At 48.9% G+C, this 27,057-nt stretch overlaps 1 protein-coding gene across 2 annotated transcripts in view; it reads left to right on the forward strand.

The window, feature by feature from the left end:
• The window catches only part of LCLAT1 (lysocardiolipin acyltransferase 1), a 718,584-nt gene that overhangs the window by 385,854 nt on the left and 305,673 nt on the right, over positions 1–27,057 (forward strand). The gene's annotated exons all lie outside the window — the stretch shown is intronic.

Raw genomic sequence — 27,057 nt, forward strand, 5'->3', positions numbered from 1 at the left:
AAGGACATCTCGCACCGCAGATGATCCCCGTGGCCTTTTGCTTTCAGCCACAGCCCCACCCCCGGTGCTGCCATGCTGCCCTGCCACAGGAGTTTGTCTCCACCGCAGCAGGTCTCTGCCGATATTCAGCACTGCAGCGAGCTCCCATGGGTGGTCAGCAATTTCACATACACAGAATAAACAATGAGGACGTTTTCAATAAGCATTTATTGAACCAGCGTCATTCTAGTGCAAAACATGTTTGCTGCAACAACCATTAGACAAACAGATGTAAAAGATTACAAGAACCAACAGAGTAAATAAAAGGTAGAATTCTACTATGGTGCTAAAACAGTGAATATATATATATATATATAACGGTAATAAAGCGTACTCCTACGATGCAAACCCTACCTAAGTGTACCTGGCATGTATGTGGTTGTAAAGCCTAGAATCCCCTAGGAAAGAGCCAACAGCATTACCTGATGGTAGAGAACCAAGAACCCAGTCTGGGTCTCGAGTTGGACACCCCTCAAGGGATGTCAGACTACTGTGTGCTGGAGCTTCTGCTTGCAGAGAACTCAACGTTTTGTGTCAGTGTGGAAGCTTCTCCTCTGCTTGTCTAGTGTTGGTATGGTTCTTTTATACCATAAAGATAGCCTCGGGGTTCCTTACACAATCGATATGTTGTGAGTACGGTTATGCAAATGAGCCTAGAACAATACCTGCAATTATGCAAAGTAGTTATTTCGCCCTAGGATGAAGATGACCATGACTTTTACACAGAGTATGTTCATGCTGTTATGTACGTCATCTGCAGGAACTTTTCTAAGAATCCCCGTGCATAATAAATTAGGCTAGTTTCAAGGAAACCGATCAACATTTATAAAGCACATAGATGGGTAAAAGGTCAATGCTAGAACCGTTAGGCAGAGCAAGGTAGGACAAATGTAGGTAAAAGGTTGTGTAGCTACCTAGACCTAGATTGGGGTACATAACACTTTTGAATTGATTTGCCGTAGCAGGCCTTGAGTGAGGGTGCTAGAGGTGCCAATTATTGTAATGGTGGTCCTTGTCAAGATTAAAAACAGTGTGGAACTAGGTTGGAAATAATGTTCCTTTTTCTCAAAGATGGGGTTAATTATGAGTCCACATGTTTCTTGTCATAAATGGAGTCGTAAATGATGTGTGCCCAATCCAATGAACCACCTGTAAAATGTATCTCTTACTGAAACTATCATGAAGAGAAAGGAAAAGAAAGGGTTTCAAACTATTGTAGAAATACTCAGGCCCCTTTGGTATTGCAGGGATCCGGTAACCGCGCTCTGTGCAATCTGGCCTTGTGCGTTGTCACTGCTGGACTGTCTACCTCTTTGCTCAAATTCTGGATACTAAGGGGCTAAAGTTTTAATCATTAGAAATGGAATCTCTTATTTTTCCTTTGTCTTCAACACTTTACAGGTGGTTCCTTGGATTAGGCACTTTACCAGTTTGGACTTCTGGCCCTGTTCCCTGTTGATTAGGATGTTATAAGGTCCTGAGTTCCTTGCAATTGATTATGGCCAGGAACATTTTGACCCATAACTAACTCCATCTTTGAAAAAAACAAGAAGGAACATAATTTCCTGTCCAGTTTAACACCTTTTTTTAATCTTGACAAGGGCCACCATCACAATAATGTAGTGATAAGGTGGACCTTAGTCCTGGTGCTAAACTCACAGGTAAGGGCAACTTTGCTTTGAGAGAAGAACCAGGTTTTCAGCCTCTTTTTGAAGATGGATACAGATTTGACTAAGCGTAGGTGCAGAGGGAGCTTATTCTAGGCCAAGGGACCCAGATAGGAAAAAAGGAACCGCCCGGTCTGGCTTGACGGATCTTGGGTACCTTAGCTAACACCCTGTTTGTGAAAGGCAGATTCCCAGTTAGAAGGTAGTCTCGAATTCTGGAAATCAGATATCCAGGACCGGTATCATAAAGTGCTCTAGGTAAGTATGACTACTTTCGGGAGCCAGTTTGGAGAGTGGAGGTGAGGAGACACCTGCGCTCTCAATGAAAGATTGAGGTGTAGGCGGGCGGGCGTTTTGCACCACCTAAAGTCTGTTAATCAGGTAGTCTGATAGACCATTGTAAAGAGCATTTGCATAGTCCAACCTAGCCGTGTTTAGTGCATGCATGACTGTTTTCCTAACTGGGAGAGAAAGGAAATGAAGAAACTTTTTCAATATGCAAAGTAGGTCAAAACAGGATCCTACCACAGAATTGACTTAGCGGGGAACCTCTTCCCTCCATAAGGTCTGCCAGGCTGCGGATAGATTGTTGCCAAAGAACAAAACGTTATTCTTCTGTGTTACACTTCAGCTCGTTAAGGGCCCTCCAACGAAAAACAACAGCTAGGCAAGATTGACTAATGTCCGGTGCAATCTCCTATTCTTTTTCAAAGGAGAACAGTAGCTGAGGGTCACCAGCATAGAAAATAATTTTAACCCTGCAGGATTCTACCAGTTGTGCAAGTGGCGTAAGATAGATATTAAACAGAGTGGGGCCAGGGCCGAGCCCTGAGGAACCCCCACTGTTAACTCTCTTGACCTTGAGAAGAAGTGCAGGGTCCAAACCTCATGTCCTCTGTCACTTAAAAAGGGGTCCAGTCAATTGACTGGGACGGGCTAAGAGCCTGGAGTAAGAGACTGAGTTGAAGGCTGCTGATAGATCTAAAAATATCAGCACAGTCTCCCCCCCCCCCCCCCCCCTCGTCGAGGGCGTCTCTGATGTATTCTGTTACCTCAAGCAGGGCCGTTTCCGTAATAAAATTAGGTCTGAAACCTGACTGCCTCAGGTGCAAAAGGTTATTAGACTTGAGGTAACGTGAAAGTTGCTGGATAACACATTTATACACCAGCTTAGACAGAGCAGGAAGCAGAGAGCTTGACCTGTAGTAAGACAGTACCTTAGGGTCTGCTGAGGAGTTTTTTCAGCAGAGGGAGAATTTTGGCCTGTTTACAGGCTGGCGTGATTACCACCGAAAACAGCTAGTTGTTAAGCAGTTTATTGACCAAAGGGTTTATTGCAGGTGCCCCCAAAAGGTTATGAAGACACTGATCAGACGGTGATCACGACCTAAGACCTCTAATAACTTCTACGGTATCTTCCCAGGGAAAGGGTCAAATGATGATAGAGAGCACTCCACAACTTCAGCCATCATCTTCGCTACGGAGGCAGTAGACCACACGTCATTCAACGGAATTGTGTTAAGACTAGATTGGATATGAATATTTTACTCTGGAAAAAGGAAGCCAGTTGTTAACACCATACAACTGATGGTTGTTGGCTTCTGCAAAAACAACAATTGATGGACAGAATGCAGAACAAAGTCATACATTCACCCCAGGACAGCGATCTGGGCCTTAATCCATCGTTTTTTTGCTCACCATGCCATTCCAGTTTGAACATGGCCATATGCAAATCAGTCTTGACCCTGTGCCTCATGGGAACAGTCCAGCCCGAACTGCCAAGCCAGGTCCTCCCTGGACTGGAAACCAGCATCCTAGGACCGGTTTCGGGGTTTCACCCCTCTTGAGCCAGGATAGCTTGATTCCAGTGGCATGGAGAGCACGGAACCCACGTCTAGGCATACCCTTCCCACTCGGGGTATGCCTAGACCAGTTAACTGGGGGTGGGTGCTTGCATTGTTCAACACTCCGTCCATGATCCCCTTTGGTTTTTCTTTGTTCGCCCTAAGTTGGCAGGGTCAGCCCAGACGTGGGTCCCTTGCTCACTTTGCCAATGGATTCAAGCTAGCCTGTCTGATGACGGCTGATTAGACAGAAACCGGTCCCAGGAAACTTGTTTCCGGTCTAGGGAAGACATTGCTTAGCAGTTCAGGCTGGGCTGTTCCCATGAGGCACCGGGTCAGACTGATTTGCATATGGCCATGTCTGAACTGGGGTGGCAGAGTGAGCTAAAGAAAGATGATGGATTAAACCCAGATCAGTTGACTGGGGGTGAGTGCTTGCATTGTTCAACACTCCGTCCATCATCCCCTTTGGTTTTTGGTTGTTAGCTTCTGGCACATGCCTTAGGTGACATAAAATATTTTACCACCTTAAAAATTTCCCTGGATTTATTATCTGCTCATTCTTTTCTTCATAGTAGAGCTTCTTAGCTCTTTTAATAGAGGACTGATATTTCCTTATTGCTGCCTGATATAAGGCTTCTTCCTCCTCCTCATAGCATTTATGCCAGCGTCTCGCCATATTTTTACAGTATTTTTTCTCCTCCTTACGGCTTTCCGTAAACCAAGGCCCAGAAGGTTTACTTCTGCAAGGTTTACTTACAGACCTAGGTGCCAGTTTTTCAGCCGCATTACGGATCCAACTATCAACCCTAGTAGCATCTGCCTAAACAGATCTTGAGAGTAAGGAGACGATCTCCTTTAAAGAACAAAGGAACTCAGTCTGATTGATCTTATTAAAAGCTCTTGATGAATAAAGAGCTTTAGTGGGCTGTTGTCTTGCGGTTGATATAATAGACCAGTAGAACTTGATTAAGAAGTGATCGGTCCAGGCTAAAGGAAAAGACGCATACGTTTGCCACTTTACGTTAGAAAAAGCGTATTCAACATGTTTCCCATAAGGAAAGACTATGCTTCACCAAGATCAAAGGGTGACATTGTATCCAGCAGCGTGGCCACCTCTTTTTCTGATGGACAATCCATGTGAGTATTAAAATCTCGTATCACAATAAAATGAGCAAACCTACGGGCCAAATGAGACAATGCATTGTCCATGGAGCTGAGGAATGGGCAGGTCGGTCTGTAGATTAGAACTCCTGCTAGAGAATGATGATGGGTCAATGGAAGGCCGAACCAATGTGCCTCCGCTCCCATCAACTCGCGATCATCTATTGTCCTGCCTCTGTACTATGTCTGTGCCACCACCTTTCCCACTAGGGCACTTGAGATTAAAAAATGTAAATCCCTTAGGAATGGACATTTGATTTATAGGGTTAATCGCTTCAGAAAGCCAGGTTTCTGTTCTGAAAGGAACATCTGGTTATTCATCGTATTTAAAGTTGAAAATTAAATTTCTGCATGGAGAATGCGTTACTCAAGAAAGCAGACTGTCCCACAGAGCAGAGTGGCCTGTGAGGACGAGCTTTGCTGCCGTAACTTAGGTTAGCTCGGAAACCACACATGCGGCAAGAGTGAAAGTCCTTAACATTGAGTGGGTGGACGTGAAAAAAACATTGACGGATAGTGCCTATCTTACGAATGCTCTTTGCCCGAACAGCAAATGCGTCTCACACAACCTAACAAGCCATGGGCAGAGTGGCTAGCACTAGCTGCTCTCGGGACGCAGACTGGAGCAAACGGGCTTGCCTTTAGCACACCTTCAGCCTTTATGCATCCGGGTCTGCCCTCCTTTGACAACTAGAGCACACACTGCCAAAAAATGGTGCCTCTTGTTGTTGAACCGGAGTAAAAATGGCCTCCTTCCCCCACAACAGAGAATAGTAGCTGCTATCCATGCCCCCACCCTCATTCCAAGAGTTAGTGCAATCCCTGGTACAAATGAGACAAAAAAGTGAATAAAAACAGTAAAAACAAGCATAGATTCAAACAAAGCTTTTTGTTCTCAAACAGGTTACCTAGAGCTGTGCGTCTGCACCCCGGCTTTATGCATCCAGGTCCGCCCTCTTTTGACAAGTAGAGCTTGCACTTTTGAGAACCCTCCCGCTATTGTTAGTCCCTTGCTTCACAGATTTGCATGAAACTTGACATTATTCATAAAGTGTATGTACTTTGTGTTTGGGGTAGAAATATCCATATTTAAGAGGAACACATGACATATGATCGATATATTACGGATCCTTGTGAAACATGGGTTTTAGCATCATATTGATGGCCCAAAAATCACTCTTTGGAGCTCCACCTTTGTCAGGATTTCTAGGATTATGTGGCAATGAAAGGCCAAATTATGCAGCAAACATATCTAAATGATGTGCCAGGTTATGTAACATTATACAGCACATTCTCTGTAAGCATTATTTTAAACGATTTGAGATGGAACCAACATTTTCTGTTGGAATATGCCTATTATGCAGCAAATTAGCTGCACAAATATGAGGCTAATGCCTCAGAGTTCACGGCCCTAGGGTTTGTCTACGGTTTTATATCTATTCATTCATGAATGGTGGACAAAACCTAAACAGTCTGATACCTATCAGTACCCATGAGTAGATCTACCTTGAGAGAATGACTCCAAATCAGCCACTTCCTTCTACAGATAAAATGTCTTTTTTTTTTTTAACAAGACCACCGAAAGGCAGCAGCATAGGGTTTGTGGTTTTGCAGTGATGCACCATTTCAAATTGATGATTTGACCAATGATGCTGTAATAGGAATATGTACTTAAGTTACTCTTTGTGAGTCCCTTTCTTAGGATTCTGAGAACACTTAGAGCCTGATTACGAGTCTGGTGGTCCACAGACTGCCAGACTTGCAGGGGAACGGCAGTGACTGCCATATTTCCGTGGCAGCATTGTGGCGGTCTAGAGGCTGCAATATGCTTGGCGGGACTGTTGCATTCCCGCCAAGCATATTACAAGTTTCCTCTCCGCCATGGTTTTCATGTCAGTTCCTCCTTCTTGAAAACCGTGTCAGAGAGGAAACAAAGGGGACCCACAGGGCCCTAGTGCCTCTGGGTCATGGGGTGCAAGTAGAGGGACACATGTTGAGCCCCGCTATGTGCATGCACCCCCAGTACCGGCACAGCATGACCTGCACATGTCCATAGGCATCACCGTGGGAGCGCCAAAGAACCGCCCGCCAGTGACTAGAAAAGTCATAATATATTGGGCATTGCGTACACAGGTTTGTCAGGGCGGTCCTGCTTCTCCACCGCCAAACTCCTATTCCGGCCCTTAGGGATTACCTGGCAGTATCCAATGTCTGTGCTGGCTCAATAACCTAGGGGTAGGAACTCAACTTCGCATTCCATTCCTGGAGTCAACTGAGAGGGTGCTAGGAGTACTAGCTTCACCCACATTTTCTCACTCCATGTGCTTCAGCTCAGAGGACAGACTGTGCTGCTTTTCAGGTCGTCAGGGCAGGGAGGACCGTGCCAGCCTATCTGATAGAGACTACTAGCCGCAGATTCCTTAACGTAGAGTTATCCCCAGGCGTGAGACTGGATCCGGAAAACTTTCTGCCACAGCATCCCTGCGCGCCGGGGTACGGCACCACGTGACTCCGCCCTGACGTCGTCCCCGTCTGTGATGTCAGCGAGGATACATAAGTCCCACCCCGGGGCGCCTACATCAGTTTTTTTCTCTTCTCCGCGTGCAACGCGGATCCGGACTGTGTCCTGGCCTTTTCACGCTTGGCATTCAGGGAACAGTATGCGAATGCCTTCGGGCTTCAAGACGTGTACCTCTTGTGCTTGCCAGCACCTTAAGCCTAAATCACGGCATGAGTGCCAGATGAAGTTGCTGTCGGCGCGCTTGTCCAGGTCGGTGTCGTCCCAGCGTCCGTCCCCTACCTCGGAGGCACGGAGTCGCTGGTTTCTTCTGAGACATGGTCTTTCGTCATGGCCCCTTGGGCGTGGCTCACCGGCTGGTAGGTCCTTCAGTTTGTCTCCGAGGCCCTGTCCTCCTTCCGCGGTGGGCGCCGTCTCCCCCCTGGACGTGCGCTCCCACCTGTCGCCTTCCTACCCGCCGTTTGCCGGCGCGGAGGCGACTAGGGCCCAAATGACAGCCTACGCTGCGGCTCTGCAGGCTTCTTTGGCCCTCCCTCCACCTCCTGAGACGTCCACGGATCCCTTGCCTCGCGCATAGACTTCCGTGGAGTCGCCGGCGGCTCCGGCCACGAAGGATTCGGCTCCAGATCATAGGAGAGTGGCGTCGTCTGGGTGTGGTCCTTTGGGGCTCCCTTCTTCGGCACCTGGCGTCCCTGCCTCGCTGCAAATCCCTACGGGGCTCCCTGTCGCGTCACAGGAGATCGCTGTGACTCCGGGCTTGCCCCCGAGTCCCACTCGGTCCTCGGAGCAGGCAGCGGCCTCATTAGAGGCTGAGCCGGCGCCGTTTCGGCACCAGGAGCGTTCCTCCCCGTCTCCAGTGGAGCCACGAGTGCAGGCAGGGACCTGGGGTGCTTTCCCGAGTCCCCCTCGGTGCAGGTGGCTGCCTCGTCTGAGGCCGAGCCGGCACCTTATTGGCGGCGCTCCCTCACCATTCTGGCGTCGACCCCGCCCCACCCTCGTGGAGAGCACATGGTAGCTGGAGTCGGCCGGGCACCACGAGTGCCCACTCTGGCGCTGATCGACGTCGATCTGGCGCCGATGGCGGACTCCACGGAGCTGTGCCGGGTACTGGATTCGTCTCCTGAGGTCCCTTTTTCTCCAGAGGTCTGTCATCTGTTGGTGTGTTCCTCCCTGGAGACAGGGCGCTGTGTTGTTGCCTTTTCACCGGCATCTTCCAGGGAAGGTTCTTCGCCGTCCCCACGGCCTAAATCCTCCACCAGCCTCTCCGCCTTCCCCTGGGGCCCCTCAGGTTCCCCATTCATCTGTGGATCCTCCACTATTCCGGGGCTGGCCGCTTCGCTTGGGACATGGGGACGGACGGCTCAGTCTGCAGCCGTCGCCCACGGAGGAATTACTTTCCCTTTCGTGGCGCCCTACTGAGGGCAGTGTTGCCTTTGTTCGGCCTATTTCCACGGCTGCTGGTATTCTGAGGATGGGTGAACCTGTCACTCCATTTCCTACAGACAACCTCTTGGAGATTCTCCACCAGGGCTCTGGTGGACAGGAGATGTTCCTTCCTTTTGAAGCGTCACTCTAATACTTTTTTAGGGGACTTGGGGGCGCCCTGCCACAGGTGATACAGTGCCTCAGGCACTGCTGCATCACCACTGTCCTGCTCCGCACGTCCCTGTCTCTTTCTTTCCACCCCCCCTACTCAGGGCGCTCTTCTGCGGAATGCCTTTCCGTGTTTGCCTGTGGTGTTGTTTCCTCTGTCTCGGGAGGCCCGGTGGTTGGATTCATGGAGGCGTAATGTCTTTGCTTCGTCCAGCGCTGCCTTGCGGGTGCTTAACACGTTGTGTGTGTTGACCAGGGCTACTTATAGCCTGTGGGACTCTTTGGAGTCTCTTCTTTCTCATGTCTCCCATGAGGATGCCTGTGCTAATATGCGGGCCATGTGTTGGATGGTAGGGAGTTGGCGTATTTTTTCTTCGTGTGGCCTTGGATGTTACTGATGCTCTCTGCCGTTCTATGGCCACTTCTGTGACTCTCCATCGCCATGGCTACGTGATGCTGTTTTTCCAGAAAATATTAGAGAGCGTCTGGTTGACCTGCCCTTTGACGGGGTCCTTCCGTTTAATACTCATATGCAGACTCCGCCATTCAGCGTCTTCTTGCGGGGCTCCGTCCTCCTCCTCCTCCTCCTCCTCAGTAGGTTGGTTTTTTGATCCTCCGGGGCTCGGTGGGAGGCGTTATCCCCCTTTGCTTCTGGTATTTGTTTTTTTTTGGAGTGGCTGTTACACTTTCTATGAGGGTCACTGTGCCCTCGGGGTCCTTTTGGTTAGCCCCTCTCTTCTGTTGGCTGCTGGTTCAGCCCCCCTTTTTGGGTACGAATGAACCTTTTGGCTGATTACTAAGCCTTCTGTGGTTTCTGTCGTAGGTTTATAATTTGTTCTCTGATGCGGGATTGTCTTCCCTAAGAGTAGTTCCCATGCTTTCTTCGGGACGTGTCCTACCCTATGTGGGGTACTTGTATCTGTTTTATAGCCCTGCCTTATGCTGGGAGGGTCTGGACTCCCGCTTGCGGGTTCCTCACCTTTCCTGGTGTTGTTGTATTACGCTGGTGCAGCCCTTGGTCCTTACTTGAGCGTGGCCTGGCCATCTATGGCGTGGTGCTGCGGGATTTTTGCCCTTTGTCTGCTGTTTTGTCTGGTCCTCTGTCTGGTGTTTCTGAGGGGATACTTTCTTGTGTTGACAGCCTGGCCCGTCCTACTTGTCTCTTCTCTTCTAGCTGATCACACTTCTTCGTGATTCGATTCTGTCCGGAGCGGTCCCCTTTTAGGGGTCGTTCGGGATTTTTCTGGCCTTGCCCTTGTTCTGAGCCCTATGTGGTCTGGGCGTTTAATTTGTGGCGCTTGCCAGGAGCTGGCTGCACCCGCCTGCTCTTCTATTCTGTGGCTATGACGACCCTGCCTCTTTTCTGCGGGAATCTTGTGAGATCACGTTCTTCTTCTCCCCCCTGCCTTTATTGCCAAGGCGCCTTTCTGTCTTGTCTGTTGACTTCCAGCTGTGATAGGCCCGGCTGCCCTCTCCACTGGGTGTGTTTCCCAGTGGAGGGCTTTGCCTGCGTTTCTGCCTTTTCTCGTTGGAGTCTGTGGGTGGCTCTTCTTCCTCGGTACTCCTCTGGTGGGGATCCCTGGTTCCTTGATTGGGCTTGGGGTGCACTGGCCTCTTTTTGCCTTGTCCTTGCTTCCTCCTGCTTGATGAGGGTTGGGACTCCTCTTTTTGTCGTCATCACGCACCCCCTCTGGGTCCGGTGTTCTTTAGTGGTGATGAGGTTCTCTTCTTCCTGGGGGGACTGGGATATTCTCTCTGCCCCTGTGACTCATCCCCCATTGGGGCCCTGCTTCGTCCAGGCTGGAGAGGTCCTCTAGTAGACCCTCCTCTCTCTTGGCTGGGGTATCTATTCTACGTTAAGGAATCTGCGACTAGTAGTCTTTATCAGAAATACGAGTAACTTACCCTCGGTAACGATGTATCTGGTAGGGACGATTCTAGCCGCAGATTCCTTCACGACTCGCCCTTCCTCCCCGTTCTGCAAGGGCCCTCTTGGTCTTCTGCACTCGCCTGCCTCCGGGTGGTTATCTTTCGCGAGTGCCCTTTTCTTACTCCCTCCTTCGGGAGATGCTTGCCATGTTGTTGCTCCATTCTTGACTTTTATAGGCACTTCTGCGTCCCTGCACCCTGGTCTACAGTGTGGGGTTCGCTTGGGCTTCTTCTTCCCCTTGTTACTTGCATTTCGGTCTTCGGCAGTCCTTGGGGTTGAGGTGCCTTGGCTGGCCTCGACCTTGGCTTTTAGGAGACCTTGTTACTGCTGATCTTGTCTGAGGTTGAATGGTCATTGCTCTCTGTTCTGACCTTGGTGTCCCTTTCTGTTCCGGGTGGTGGTTGCAGACTTCTTGGTCTGCTGTGTATGTTACACATGCTTCTGTTCCGGGGAGGCTGTTGTATTTGTGTTTGCATGATTGCTTTCCAGTAGCGGTACCCTGTTCTTTCATTCCACACCTTCGTGCCTCAGTACCTAGCTCTATTCTGGAGGGTGCTGTTCCTCGTTTCTTTCCCTTCTGTTTAGCGTGGTTTTTCGCAAACTGTTCCAGTATTCTCACAGTTTTGTTAGTGATGGCTCCACTTTGTGGCGCAGAAAAGTTCCCCGAAGAAAACTGACGTAGGCGCGCCGGGGTGGGACTTATGTATCCTCGCTGACATCACGGACGTGGACGCCGTCAGGGCGGAGTCACGTGGTGCCGCCCCCCCCCCGGCGCGCAGGGATGCTGTGGCAGAAAGTTTTCCGGATCCGGTCTCACGCCTGGGGATAATTCTACATTAAGGAATCTGCAGCTAGAATCGTCTCTACCAGATACATCGTTTCCGAAGGTAAGTAACTCGTACATTACGTTATTTGCTCTTCTTTTTTGATCAGTACCTCCTAACTAGATCGGATTAGGCTACAAACGGTGTTTGCCCCAGTGGGGTAATGTACATGTGTATCAAAGGGCAGAGCGAAAGAAGTGACCATTTGATGTTGCTTTGGAGTGGGGACAAAGGGTAAAACTTGAACCGTGAACCCCTTCCACAGCTGTTGTTGTTACTGTTACTCTCGGACGTATTTTTAGGTCGAGCCTAGAGCAGCGTCCATGCGCTGCTCTAGGAGATGACCTTTTGGAATCGGTCTGCACTTTTCTAACACTCGTGCTTGTGGCGGCCTCCACCTTGTGGGAGCGAGCAGTGGCGCGCAGGGGCCATCTGTTTCTAATTAGCGTGGCCGCGCGTGCTTGGCTTCCGGACTCAATATCCCATTTCATGCTAGTTACTCGTCTGTGCAATGCCGCCCTTCGGAATCGGGTCTCACCCTCTGGCATTGTGCCCTGGAGGCACCATGCAGGTCTGACCTAGTCGGGCGTCTGCACCCTGCTCCTTCTCTACTGCGCTGCAGTGGGTGGGATTCATGCTGCCCTGCTCTCTGTTCCCCGCCGCCCCCAGACGTCAGTGCCGATGCAGGGACTGCGCCCCCAGCACCTTCCCCGTCGGAGCCCGCCGTGCAGCGGGCCTCCCGGGGTGAAGTCTAGCAGTTGCCTCCATAAAGCCTTTCACCCCCAGCGGCAAGCCGGCGCTGTCTATAAACTGCTCAGATGGGCTCTGTAAATCTGTTATCGTGCGGCGCCTGCAGGGAGCTGCGTGCCCCTCCTGTGCGCTCTTCCCAGGGTTATCAAACAAACCCTAAACATGTGCCTTCCTAATCCATAGGAGCAACTGGCCCGGCACCGGGGTTTCTATCAGTTCTCCGTCTACCGTAAGGGGGAGTTCAGCGACCTTTGTTCTCTCTACAGGCCCAGGATTCCTCTACATCACCTGCATCACATCCGTCTCCTACGGAGAGACAGCCAGCAAGTCGGAGTGCGAATTCTGTTCTAAATCAACCCTGCATTGTGCTGCAGAAGCAAGATGCTAAGAGAGTGCGAGCAACCTGCTGGGCAGAGTGAAGCCTATTTGCATGCGCACTGCATCCAACACCACATCCCGCTCTACACCCCGTACCACATCCCGCTCTGCACCCCACACCACATCCCGCTCTGCATCCAACACCACACCCCACTCCCTGGCCTGGGCAAATATTTCACCCCAGTAGTACCAATTTAACAACCAAATACAGAAATAATCAACTTTAAGTGATCACTTAACCTTTGCGAAGGGCCGTCTACAGCACACAAACAGGTGTTGCCACATTTATTATTTACTTAGAATTTTTTTTGTTACAGACAGCAGATTATGAGGAACAATGTGGCAAATGCAGAAAATCCATAATTCAACGAAAAAACAGTAGCTGCAGAGTCGCATAATTCCAGTGGCCTTGCCAATACTTCATTTTATTTATCCAATCATATTCCACTCCAGGTACCTCTGAACTTAAAAAAGATTCTCTGCCTACACAGACACAGAGAGACATGCTCTAGGGCCCTATGCACTGATATCCAACCTAAACTAGAATGATAAGAGGAGCAGACCCTTTACCCAGAGGAAGACCAGCACAAAACCCAGCTGAAAGTGTCATGAAGGTCATCCCGTAGAAAGCACCCAGGTGTCGAGAGGACCTTTCAAATCGCTAGCCAGATTCACCCCACAACAGAGGTTGGGGAGCCGCAAACATGCTCTCTATCCCCCCAACAGCAGTGAGGTGCTCCATCCCAAACCATCTGGTCCTTCCATGGAGCCTGTATATGTCCCTAGTCTGCCCTTAAGCAATTCAGAGTAGAGGTTTTTCTTCACTTTATGGTTTAAGGTCGTTCCCATTATAGAAACAACTGGATTCAAAGCTAAATCTTGCAGATCCAGAAATATTGGCATTTAAAATTGTGGTAGTCTTCTGACCCTAAAGTCCAGTTCCCAGACTACAGTCGTTAGAACCAGTGGGTGCTTCAGTCAGCTGGGTGTCAGAAGCAATCGGAAATGTCTGTGGCAGCTGGCCCATTTTGATATATTGGCCACAGGCAGCCCCTGTGTTGGCGGTACCACATCTCCTGCACCTTGTCCAGAAAGATCAGCTTTCTCTTTCACTGGTCTCATCACTGCGCTATATCCCTCAGTCACAGACTACCAGACGCTCAGTGGCCCATTACATCAGACATACATCTTTATAGAACTGGACTTGAAACCCTAAAACCCCACCCAGCATAAAAAGTGCAAACATATATTCTACTGGAGACCCCATGGTGGCACCTCTGCCTCTTTGACTGAACCTTTGTAAACAACCCATGATAAAACCTCTGAGCCTCAAGCCGCTGCCTTTACTGAACCTAACCTGGGTGATTGCACATCTATTTGATAACATTGGCCATCAGGTTCCATGTTATTTTTTTTTCCAACTTCGCACTTAACCGCTGTGATAACACTTGGACTTTGGTCATTTGCCTAGGGGTCCTGGCATTTTATTGGTTTCCACTTTTGCCCTATTTCAACAACCCTATTTTCATTACCTTTAAGCTTAAGTCTGCTCTTCTATGACGTTATTGCTCTGACTAAGAGAGCACAAGGTGATGATGGATGGAGCACTGAAACCTTTCAGACACTCACCCCCTGTCACAGATCTGGATTGAATCCATCATCGTTCTTTAGCTCGCTTCGCCAAGCCAGCTTAGACCCAGCCATATGCAAATCAATCTCGACCCTGTGCCTAATAGGAACAGTCCAGCCCAAACTGCCAAGCCTGGACCGTAAACAACCATCCTGGGTCCGGTTTTGGGGTAACACCACTCAGCAGCCAGGCTATCTTAAATCCAGTGGCTCTGACTATCTATCATTCAGTTAAATTAGAGATATTTACAGTGCCATTCGAGCGGTGAATTTTATTTCATCACTTTACACGTTCACACTGAATTTGGTTGGATAGGTACACCTGTGTTTATTAGGTGGTACCTTAGGTATATATATAACGATCATTGCCATAGACAGTAGGTCTCGCCTTTGGGACCTTATAAGTGTTTAGCCATTGTAACAGGGTGTCCCCGGCTTTGATCCCCGTTAGGGGAAATGGACCTGAGCGATCGCCATTGACTCTGAGCAGTACTTCAAATGCCCCCTCTTTTATCCCTCAGCAGATGGACTATCGAGGGGCTGAATCCGAGACCGCCTCCGGCCGAGAAGGTGAAGGGGACTGGCCCTTTAACTATCAGAGTGCGGATGAGTGGGCGGAGATTCAGGATGACGGAACGCCGTCAAAAGCGGAAGCAACGGGAGACGAGTCGTGTTTTATCACCTGGAGAGGAGACGAGGAGAGAGGTCGGAGGAAGACGGAAGCAGGTTGGAAGCAGGAGTCGCGTACTGGAGGAGAGTTCCTGTCCGAGGAGGAGACGCCTGGAGGCCACCGGTTCCACGAGCCGCCCAGCCACTCACCCGGGGGAGGTGTGTGGCTTGCCCAGGTGCGTAATCGGATCAAAGGCTGGGTGGGACGGAAAGGAGGTCCCGTTGTAAACTAGCGGAGTCCCTGGTTCCCGGTTTTCCCTACCCTGAGCACCACCCCGCGTCCCCCGTCACTTGTACATATTGTGGAGCACGTGTGGGTTGACTTCCTCACTCCCTTTCCCGGTACTTACTGTCCGAGTAGGACGCCAGCCTCATTCGCTGCATTTTATTTTGTTTCCTTTCTGCCCGGGGGAGAGGAGCAGTCAAGACGGACCCGGAAAATCCTCACCCCCGAAGAAGCCAGACCGGCTATCGGAAGACCCTATACGTAGAGCACCGACGAAGGAGAAGGTGCCGAAGTCGATCTCCCAGACGTACCCCCCTGTTAAGAAAGACTTGCTCTGACCATTTGTTGGATTCATTAAAACCAGTTGTAACCAGAACACGTATTCTGCCCTTCTCTTCAGTCCCCCCCGAGTCCCGCAACGGTTACAGTGGTGGAGAATGCGGGCATAGACCCCATCTGTGCACGGAAGATGGAAACCGTTATCGAGCAGCTCGCCAAAGGGCAGGAGAGGCTTGAATGGGTTGCCGAGCAACAACTCAACGCTGCACAAGCCAACCGAGACCTATTAAAAGAGGCCTTGTCCACTCGACCCTCTGCCCCGTGGGTGGATCCCGTCGCGACAGGAAGCGGAGGCGATAGAGTGATACCCCACGGCTCGGCTGCCATAGCCCTTCAGAAATACCAGCCTGGGGAGGATCCGGACGCGTTCCTCCTGAATTTTGAACGCGCAGCCAGGGCCTGTGGTTGGCCGGTGGTTAAATGGCCGTTCTTTTTAGCACCCCTCCTGGTGGGGGAAGCGCAAGCCGCGTACCAGGTGGCAAACCCCACTGGGGATACCCCCTACCTAGAGGTAAAACGAATCATTCTAGATCTGGGGCTGGACGCAGAGGCATACCGCCTACGCTTCAGGAAAGAACGGGGTGCCCCTGGAGAGAATCCTAAAACGCTCTTCGTGCGTTTACGAATGGCGGCAGACAAATGGTTAACTCCCTCTGTTAGCACCAAGGAGGAAATAATGGACCAGATATATCTGGAGCAGTATTTAGAAGCCCTGCCCTATGCAACACAGAGGTGGCTTAGGCAGCACCATAACCTTACGGCTGCACAGGCCATAGAAATGGCCTCCTCTTTTGCCCGTGGTCAGCCCAGGAATCCCGGATGGGAACCAAAAAAGATACATAGACCCCCTCCCAGACCCGAGAAGAAGCCTCAGCGTCAGGTCGAACTTCCCAAGCCACTACCGTGGAGACCCGCGAGCCCTGGAGCATCCGGTCCACAATGCTTTGACTGCGGAAATTGGGGGCATATCGCCAGACACTGCCCTAAACAAAGACCCCCGGAAGAACCTATGGAGGTGGGATACCTCCCCAAATCTGTCCTCTTCTCGGCTGAGATGGGGGGCACGTACAGAGTAAGTGTCAGGGTAAACGGGGCCTCTATTCCTGCCTTACTAGACTCAGGGTGTAGACAGTCTGTGATTCAAACCAAACATGTTACCCTGTCGCAATATATCCCCCGAGAAATGGTGAGCATTCGGTGTGTTCATGGGGACGTGCGGCCCTACCCGGTAGCGAACATTCCCATACAAATCAAAGAGGGGGATTCCCAGACCGTGAGGGTGTTAGCCTCTTTGCCCGAGGACCTAATCATAGGGACCGATAGCCCTCGTTTTTTTAGCATTGTTTAAAGCGAGCTTTGAAACACAAGGCAGCCTGCACCCTCATGTAGACAGGCCCCGCGCCCCCTGCCCCGCGATGCTCTCCCCGGAACCCTGGGTGTTAGATAGGAGTTTCCGCTTCACCCAGTCCAACGATCCTACCCTTTTCAATGCCTGGGAGCAGGCCCATCAGGCTCAGGGGCTTACTCCGAATAGATATCCCCGGTTTGTCATTAGACGTGATCTCCTATACCGAGAAGGGGACCCCAACGGTGAGGCACAACTACTAGTACCGGTGTCCTTCCGTGACCAGGTGTTGTTCTTTGCACATAGTCATTTACTGGCCGGCCATACCGGGGGAGAAAAGCTTACACAGACTATTCTCAGACATTTCTACTAGCCGGGTATATATAAAGATACCGCTGTGTACTGCAAAGAATGTAGCATATGCCAGAAGATGAACATGACTAAGCCCCCACCAGTCCCCTTACAGCCGCTCCATGTCATTGGAAAGCCCTTCGAACGGGTTGGCATGGACCTCATTGGTCCCCTCCCAAAAACACGAAAAGGGTACCAGCATGTACTGGTAATAGTGGACTATGCCACCCGATTCCCGGAGGCCTTTCCTTTGACAGCGGCTACTACCAAACAAGTGGCTGAGCGCATGATTGAAGTGTTCAGTAGAGTGGGCTTGCCTAAAGAAATCCTTACGGACCAAGGTACGCCGTTTGTGTCAAAGCTAATGAAGAAAGTCTGTAAAAATCTTGACATACACCAGATACGCACTTCCGTGTACCATCCCCAAACGGATGGACTTGTGGAGAGGTACAACCGGACTCTCAAGACGACACTCCGAAAAATGTTAGAGGTCACGGGGGCTGAATGGGACCAAGCACTGCCGCTGGCTCTTTATGTTATCAGGGGACAAAGACAAAGCAGCCTAGGCATTTCATTGTTTGAGCTCCTCTACGGCAGACAACCTCGATCCTTAATGGAAATGACAAAAGACGCTTGGGAAAACGAATTACCGTAGGAGACGGCCACCACCTTGGAGTATGCCCAGAGTCTAAAAGCACGGTTGGGAAAACTGAGGGACCTTGCCTATACACATATGGAAACCCAGCAAAGACGTCAGAAGACCTACTACGACAAAGGGAAAAAGTGGCGACATCTAAAGGTAGATGACTGGGCCCTATTCCTCCTTCCCTCCTCGAACCAGAAATTCCGAGCTGAATGGGTGGGTCCACACCAAGTAGTGGAAACCATTGGAAATACGAGTTACCGCCTGCGGATCGGGCCACATAAAACACAAGTATACCATATAGACCTTTTGAAGAAATGGCTGGGTCCTGTGCCATCCGGAGTCCACCTATCAGCAACGGTACCTCCACCTTCAACCCGAGACGAATTGGTGATCAATGACGAGCTGACCTCTACTCAGACCGAGGAGTTACGGGGTCTATTACTCCACCATGACACCCTCTTCTCAAATATACCAGGTAGAACCTCTATGGCCGAACATTGTATTGATACGGTCCCGGGGAAGACTGTCAAAATCAAACCCTACCGAGTGCCGGAGTCCCGAAGACGAGCCATCCAAAAGGAAGTGGATGACATGCTACAACTGGGAGTCATCCGGCCGTCGAAGAGTAATTGGTCCAGTCCAATAGTCATGATTCCCAAACCGGACGGCTCCCGGAGGTTTTGTATGGATTTCAGGGTGCTGAATGAGATCTCCAACTTCGACGCCTACCCCCTTCCGAGAGTGGACGAATTAATAGAGCGTTTGGGAGACGCACAGTACATCACTACGCTAGACCTTACCAAAGGATACTGGCAGGTGCCTTTGAAGGAAGAAGACCGACGGAAAACCGCCTTCAGTACCCATGAAGGGCATTTTGAGTTCACGGTTCTCCCCTTCGGCCTACACGGAGCCCCTGCCACCTTTCAGCGTCTCATGAACACCGTCCTGAAAGACGTCGCGGCTTTTGCATCGGCATATCTGGATGACATTGTCATCCATAGTCCAACCTGGTCATCCCATTTGAAACATCTACACGAAGTGTTTTCCGCCCTAGAAACAGCTGGCTTGAGAATAAATGCAAAGAAATCGAAAGTCGCCTATCAGAAGGTGAAATACCTAGGGTATGTCCTGGGCCATGGGCTCCTTGAACCGCAGATCGAGAAGATAAGAGCCATAGCTGAGACCCCCTTTCCCTCCAACCGGAAACAGTTAAGAGCATTCCTAGGCTTGGTAGGATATTAGACGCTTCATTCCCCAATTCTCACACATCGCTGCCCCCCTTTCTGATTCCTTAAGACAACCCGGGAAATCTACCACGCCCCTCCTACCCACTGAGGCCATGCAGTCTGCGTTCACTCATCTCAAACATATCATCACCTCCTCCCCAGTATTGACCTCCCCTGATTTCTCTAAACCCTTCACTTTGCACACTGACGCGTCCGATTACGGCATTGGGGCCGTGCTTTCACAGACTGGGCAGGACGGTAGGGACCATCCCATACTATATGTGAGCCATAAACTGTTTCCCCGGGAACTGAGGTATGCCACTATTGAGAAAGAGTGTTTGGCAGTCAAATGGGCAGTTGAGAAGCTTTCCTACTATCTCGAGGGGCATCCGTTTACCCTGTCCACTGACCACGCCCCCCTCCTCTGGATGGCACGGAATAAATCCAATAATGCGTGTGTGATGCGCTGGTTTTTGTCCCTGCAACCTTATTCCTTTACTGTGAAACATAGGAAGGGTGTGGACACCGTGGGTGCAGATTTTTTGTCCCGACATCCGCTCCCCGAACGTGAGCGTCCTAGGGGGGAGGTTTGTAACAGGGTGTCCCCGGCTTTGATCCCCGTTAGGGGAAATGGACCTGAGCGATCGCCATTGACTCTGAGCAGTACTTCAAATGCCCCCTCTTTTATCCCTCAGCAGATGGACTATCGAGGGGCTGAATCCGAGACCGCCTCCGGCCAAGAAGGTGACGGGGACTCGCCCTTTAACTATCAGAGTGCGGATGAGTGGGCGGAGATTCAGGATGACGGAACGCCGTCAAAAGCGGAAGCAACGGGAGACGAGTCGTGTTTTATCACCTGGAGAGGAGACGAGGAGAGAGGTCGGAGGAAGACGGAAGCAGGTTGGAAGGAGGAGTCGCGTACTGGAGGAGAGTTCCTGTCCGAGGAGGAGACGCCTGGAGGCCACCGGTTCCACGAGCCGCCCAGCCACTCACCCGGGGGAGGTGTGTGGCTTGCCCAGGTGCGTAATCGGATCAAAGGCTGGGTGGGACGAAAGGGAGGTCCCGTTGTAAACTAGCGGAGTCCCTGGTTCCCGGTTTTCCCTACCCTGAGCACCACCCCGCATCCCCCCTCACTTGTACATATTGTGGAGCACGTGTGGGTTGACTTCCTCACTCCCTTTCCCGGTACTTACTGTCCGAGTAGGACGCCAGCCTCATTCGCTGCATTTTCTTTTGTTTCCTTTCGGCCCGGAGGAGAGGAGCAGTCAAGACGGACCCGGAAAATCCCCACCCCCGAAGAAGCCAGACCGGCTATCGGAAGACCCTATACGTAGAGCACCGACGAAGGAGAAGGTCCCGAAGTCGATCTCCCAGACGTACCCCCCTGTTAAGAAAGACTTGCTCTGACCATTTGTTGGATTCATTAAAACCAGTTGTAACCAGAACACGTATTCTGCCCTTCTCTTCAGTCCCCCCCAGTCCCGCGAGTCCCGCAACGGTTACAGCCATGCAACAGTTGATGTTGTTGCACCAAGGATATTGTGCTGCATAACTAAAAACTTAGAAGGTCCCAAAAGCGAGACCTACTGGCTATGCCAATTCTTGTTTATTCGGAGGCTTTGCCCATCAGTATGTTCTGATCCGACTTCTCCATTAACCGATCCAAGCAAGCACCGCTTTAGAACATTGATCAAAGCATGCACGGCTCTGGAACATTAACACTGATTGTTACTCGTCCTGCACATTGGGAATTGTACTGATCCCTGCTAATAGGCTTTATAATTCGCCAAACTACTGCTGCACGGTTTACCATTCTCGTAAGATAAGTGCCTCGGTTGCATTTCGCTTTTCTCTGTTTGCCCTTCTCCTGTTTTCACTCTTTTGAAGAGTTCATTTGCAATTTGACAATCTCCAGAGCAGGCTTTTGAGTGTTCATGATTTGTGGTGCTCCCGTTGCAGCTGTTGTGCCTTCTTTATAACCAAAGGAAAAAGCGCCATGCACGTAAATAATGCACGTTTGATGTGGAGCCGTTCTGTATCGGAGGAGTTAGTGTTTTTCCTTAAGCGCTGGAGAAAAAACCCATCAAGTGCCCTGAATTCCAAGGGGTTGTAAAGAGTCTAAAAATAGACGTGGACGCGGAGTTTATGGATCCTGCCTGCCGCGGGCTCCTGGTGCGGGCACCCGAGCGCAGAGGAACAGACCAGCGACTGGGCTCGCCAAGAAAACACGGACTTGTCATGAGACAGATTTGTGGCGCTCCGGTTAAATGTGTGCTGTGGAGACGTGGCAACAGAGCTCTCTTGTGGCATTTCACAATGCACATCACATACTCTGTTACTTTTAATCTGCTAACGCGGGATTACTGGTTACTAATTATCTTACCAAATCCCATTTCCTGTCGACTGAATCGTTGGTACCTGTCTTGAGTAAAAGGTAATCTCGCAATAAAGCAATCAATTTAAGAACTTACACCACTCTAAATGACCACTGACCAAAATTAAGTTTTAAAGATTTAATATAAAGTCAAAGATAACTGAAGATACAAACTTCTCAAAATGAGATTAAGAAGATAAATCGGTATCACTATGAACATGAACTTTTTGAATAGTCTGAGTCTGAAGAACAAAATAATAAGTACAACTTCCAATAACATGAGCGTTGCCAAAATGAATACAAGTTGCAACCTCAAAGTCATTACAGAAAAGAAAAATTAAGGTTAGTCTGTCCCTACACTATATTAAGTGACATCCCTACTTAGCAAGATCTTAACCCTCTAGGTGTCAGCCGTGGTGACTTCCTAAGAAGATCACGCACTTCTCTTTGTCTCTTCTCTGATAATGGGTCTCTCCTGATCAGCCTATCTGCCTACCCATCCGCTTCCTTAGGCTCCCAAAATCATCTGCTCTGCTCTCCTCCCGGGTCACTTTCCCTAATACCAAATCACATTTCCAATAGAAACGCCCCTTGGGACGCCCCTCACGTGGTACATCTTTGCGCGGCAAACTCCATGATGGTACTCTTGAAGACCCTCGTTATAGTTGACCTTGGTTCCCAGGCTCCTTCTTCCGTGCGCTGATACCCCCTGAAATTCCTGGAAACTCCTACAGGCCTGCGCAAGGCGCCACTGAACAAAGTCCCTTTCATTCGAGCTGATTAGGACCCTCGCACCTGCATACAGCTCATCCTGCAGTGGGCCTCAAATTCCAGACTCCACCATATCTTTGGTCATAAAACACTCTCAAAGCTCCATGCTGGACACCTCACGACCTCTCCTCTAACGAGCACATGGCAATTTAAACTACATGACATTATCTGCTCTGGCCTACTTGATTTACATGCAGCAGGTCCCTGCACTCTTAAAACGTTAACTTGATTTAAACAGCAAACATTCTTAACTAGCATACGTTTCTAAAATAACACATCTATAAAGCATATACTTTTAACCCTAAGTTCAATAGTACATTTGGAAGAACCATGTCAACCTTATCTCACGTAAATTTAGCAGCACGTTCAGGTTTGCTGTGAATTGCCCTAAGGCCTACACATAATACTGGATTTTCAAAGTTACATTTAATTTGGACATGACTCTTTTAACATGAGAACATGAGGTTTTCACATATATTCCAACATTTCTACATTAATCTCACACCGTTATAATTATAGTTACTCTACTTAGCATTCTATACATTTCACTACTGAATATAAACCACTCTATATATTTCACTCCTGGATATAAAACACTCGTGTGCAAAACATGTTTAAACTAACTACGTGCTTGTAAATATGGTGTACTTATACATTTTTTCCCAAACTCGTGCTCTCTCAGTCCCCCCTTTGATGACCTTCAGGGGTCATCATCACCAAGACACTAAAAATGTAGAACCTTTTAAAGTGAAGTCAGGACAGTACCACTTCTTTTCATACTCTCTAATGCTTTCAGACTTTTATATTGAGTGTCCTGCATCGCTGTCAACTCTTCTTCCTGTTTCTTCATAGTTCTCTGCAATCTATTTGCTCTATACCATTGATACAAACGCACCAATCCCCACAAAGTGATTACACAAATCACTACTATGATGATGGGCTTCAATATGTACCAAACGATACCCTTTCCTAAGTTGGCAAACCAACTCCCAACTTTACCCATTCCATGGCCTACTTTTTCCCACACATTTACCTTTGCCAGGTCCTCAATTTCGTAGTGTATGGCAGTGATGTTTTGTATATACTTCTCTAGAGGCTTTGAATTGTCTGGAATGTAAGTACAGCATTCCTGGACCTTCAAGGCCCTACAGACTCCTCCCTCTTTTGCTAACAGAACATCTAAAGCAAGTCGGTTCTGAAGAACCATTGCCCTAATCGATTGCATCTCCCCTTCTATCAGCATCAAGGATCTTGCAGTACTGGCAGATAGCCTATCTACGACTGTAGCTAACCTCCTGATCTTAATGTCATTCATTATCAATCCTAAGAAAGGGAATGCAGCACCTATTACATCTCCAACTACTTCTGCTGCACCCAGCCCTCGCTTCCATCTAGTTGATATTTCTTTCTTAGGCGTGTCTAAATTCTCAACATGATATATTTTAGGGAAGACAACAGCCAGATAGCATGATCCGTACCAATTATCTGGTAACTTCACATAGGCATATTTTCCACATACAAAATATACATTTGGTATTGCTTGCATCCCTTTCATGAAGTTCTTAGAGTAATACTCCAATTGAAAGGCATGTTCACAATTTACTTGTCCTACATAAACGTTTTCATAATAGGAGTAACTCCTGTGAATGCACAGTTTCCCCCGTTTCTCCTTATCCAAAGCAATTGGACCAATACTACCTTTTCGTTGTTGTGCCCTTTCCTCCTTGGTCCAATCTGTTTCCCCTTGTCCTGATGCCTTCAATATCTTCTGCCTCCTGTATCTAGTATCTACCTGAGCTATAAACTTTTTCTCAACTTCTGATATTTGACAAGTCAGATTGTTGATTCGAGCATGTGAAGTATCTAACGTTCTCCATGGAATAAACCATTTGTGTAATCTGTCTTCGCTTTTGTAGTAGTCCCATTTGTTCAAATGCTTGAAATTCGGAACCTCTGGCAATGTCGAGTCGAAATTCGAGAAGTAATACTCAAATCCGTCTCGTCCATAAAACATACTTAACAATAAACTGCACGTTATTCCATATGTCAACGGGAGATGATGGTATCTGATACCCTCCTCCACTGAAGCTGGTAATTGCATACAGACATAACAATCCTTTACTTCCATGGCATCAACATATTCATAAAGCAATTTAGCATAAGCATTTGACTTGTAATTTCCCTGTGACTCATCCATGTGTAACCTTTTTACTTCTGCATCTAACAATGCTTTGTCTTTTTCATTGATGTTTCCCTTCTCTTTAATAACGGTAGTTTTCGGTGTTGACACCCCCTTATCCTCCTTAACTGTGGTTTCATCCCCTTCGTGTCCCGCTAGGAATGAAACAGTTACCACTAAAAGTATAAGAGAAACCACTACTCCTAAAGATATAACAGCTATACATTTTGCCCTGCGGTTCGGGTTGCCAGCCTCCATGTTCTCAAACAGTGTAGTTTTCGACTTTCTTCCAGCATTCACTTCCTCTTCTTTTCAAACAAAGTCTTTCTCTCTTGCAATGTCTTTCTTTGAACACTTGGAAGCTTGACAATTTGTTTCCGCAAAACAGTTCGAAGTCCAGTAGAAAATAGACAACCCTAGCCCTTCTCCATCCACTAAAATGAAACCCCTATCACTTTTCTTCTTCCACTCGGCGCTAGGTTATCTTGCAACAAGTTTTTTTTTTTTTTTTTACAATTTCTTTGCAACAGTCTTATTTTCGTCTGAAGTTATGTATGACTCAAGGAGTGACACTACTTCTTCATAAATGTCCATCCGAAGTATCATTCCCTCAGGTTCTGGACAGTTCGTACCACAACATGGAAAGTCAACTTTTTCTAGGATTATTCTCCTTATTTCGCTCAAGACAAGTGGACGGACGAAATTGAGAGTTAGCGTTTTTTCAATTTCCACTCCTGGTACTATCAGTTCTACATCCACAATTACAAAGGGGTCCGTTCTAATCAAGATCACTTTCTTCACCTTTCCAGATCTGCACCCCCTTGAAGACATTCGCAATATGATATTAGTCCACAACAATAAGTGCTCCTAGCATTTCTACTACTCGCTCAAGCATTTCCAAACGAAGAAGAGTTCCCTCCAATATTGGATATCGTGAACAACAAACTGGAAACTCAACTGTTTCTAAAATCAACTTTCTTATTCCACTCAGGAGAGCAGGATGAACGATGTTGAGTGTCAGCAACCTTTCGGTCTCCGCTCCTGGCAGTAGAAACTTTATTTGCACTGTGATGATCGGGTCAGTTCTGATCAGTTCCACTTCCCTGATCCTCCCTGTTCTGTGTCTCCCAGACATCTGCAACGAGGTAGGTCCAGTCGGGAGTAGAGTATCTTCTGCTAGGCACTCGCACCCTACTTGATCTTCTAAGACCCTCCTCGGCTTGATCCTGGATATCTTCTTCTGGATCTGAGTCTTCGGGTATAGGAGTAAGCGTTTCTTCCTGGGCCGACCTCAAACTTAGCCTTCTTCTCCTTGTTGGCCAAGTGGCAGCTCCAAGCCTTATTCTCCTATTTCTTGTCCTCCCACTTGGTTCTTGGTCGCTCCGATACGGATCTGAGTCTGAGTCGTATTCACTTCTGCTCTCTCCTTCAGTTGCGTCTTCTGTCTCACTGCCGTCCTGCCTTCGCTCTTCTTCTGAATCCGATGCGTTCCCAACTTCTTCCGACACCTCCTCAGCTGCCTCAATCCCTCCTTGCGACTCTTCTTCCACTTCCGGGCTTTCGTCTGGGATGGGAGCTGTTCCTTCTAGAGGTTCTGGAACTCTTCTAGTATGGGATGCATGGATCCAATTTGGCAGCCCCCCGCACTTCACCGCGGTGTTCGTTATCAGGATTACCTGAAAGGGCCCACGCCAGCGAACATCTAGGCAGTTCTTCCGGACGTGCTTTTTTACCAAGACCCAGTCCCCTGGGTTCAAGTCATGACACAGGTTCCTCGCTGCTGGAACTTCAGCCGCATGCACCTGAAGGGACACAGAATGGATGGCGTCAGACAGTCCTTTACAATAATCCAAGATCAGATCATCTGTAATATTCAATAGAGCAGTAGTTGGAACTGTAGGAAGTCTCATGGCCCTCCCCATCAGGATCTCGTGGGGAGAGAGACCTGTCCTCCTATCAGGTGTGCTGCGCATGCTCATGAGCACTAAAGGAAGAGCATCTGGCCAACTCAAAGATGTGGATGCCACTACTTTAGCCAATCTATTCTTCAAAGTGCCATTCACTTGTTCCACAATTCCTGAAGCTTCTGGTCGATAACTACAATGCAGCTTTTGATCGATATTCAGTGTGGAGCACAACATCTTCACTATTTCGCTGTTAAAATGTTTTCCTCTGTCCGATTCCAAAGAGGCAGGCACCCCGAAGCGCGGTATCAACTCCCTGAGCAACAATTTAGCCACTGTGAGTGTATCGCACCTACGTGTAGGGTACGCTTCAACCCATCTGGAAAATACGCATACAATCACCAACACATACCGAAGGCGATTGACTCTTGGCATCTCGATGAAGTCTAGTTGCATTCTATTGAAAGGCCCCCCCGACCTCCCAATGTGACTCAGTGTGACTGGGGTTCGTTTGCCTACGTTCAGCTGTTGGCAAGTAACACATCGTTTACAGACTGATTCTGCTGCTATTCTAAATTTAGGGCAATACCAAGTTTGCCTAAACACTCTCATCATAGCATCCCTTCCTAGATGTACTGGACCATGTATTTCTCTCGCCATGGGATTAGCTAATTCTTCAGGTAACACAGCT

Source organism: Lissotriton helveticus, chromosome 6 (assembly GCF_964261635.1).
Source record: "Lissotriton helveticus chromosome 6, aLisHel1.1, whole genome shotgun sequence".
Lineage (NCBI taxonomy): Eukaryota > Metazoa > Chordata > Amphibia > Caudata > Salamandridae > Lissotriton > Lissotriton helveticus.